Source organism: Alligator sinensis, unplaced genomic scaffold, assembly GCF_000455745.1.
Source record: "Alligator sinensis unplaced genomic scaffold, ASM45574v1 scaffold1302_1, whole genome shotgun sequence".
Classification (NCBI taxonomy): domain Eukaryota; kingdom Metazoa; phylum Chordata; order Crocodylia; family Alligatoridae; genus Alligator; species Alligator sinensis.
The window spans coordinates 691,850-692,317 of NW_005842612.1; the positions used below are offsets into that span (position 1 = coordinate 691,850).

The 468-nt window shown below is 62.8% G+C and overlaps 1 protein-coding gene across 1 annotated transcript in view; it reads right to left on the bottom strand.

Annotated features, from left to right (window-relative positions):
* The window catches only part of B3GAT3 (beta-1,3-glucuronyltransferase 3), a 4,100-nt gene that overhangs the window by 3,514 nt on the left and 118 nt on the right, over positions 1-468 (bottom strand). The gene's annotated exons all lie outside the window — the stretch shown is intronic.

The following is a 468-nucleotide window of genomic DNA, read 5'->3' on the forward strand; positions in this document are numbered from 1 at the left end:
TTTTGCAGGCACATAATTCAGGATCTGCTTCTGCTCCAGCAGATCAGCAATTTGGGAAATGCGGGTGGGAAGGGGGTGTGGCTTTCCCCCAGGGCCTCTCCAAGAAAGGGACAGCCCCAAGAGTTCTTGGGGGAGGGGGCCGGAGGAGATGGGAGCACCCCCCCTCCAGGGCAGGGGGATTTGGAGTGGGGGTCCGCAGGGTCAACTCCCGCTAGAGGGCAAGTGCTTGGTCCCACCATGATGGGGGGCTCCCCACTGTGGGGACCCTGCCCCTGCAGTGGGGAGGAGGAAGGGGGACAAGCTGGGTACTACTCCCCCCACTCCCTCTGCTGTCACAGCCCGAGGCTTCGGCATTCACATCCTGGAGCAAATATTGCTAAATATTAGTCTATGAAGCAGCTGAGACAGACGGAGGGGGAACAGGGCAGAGCAGGACCCCCCCCCCCCCCCGCGCCCGCGATGCCCCCC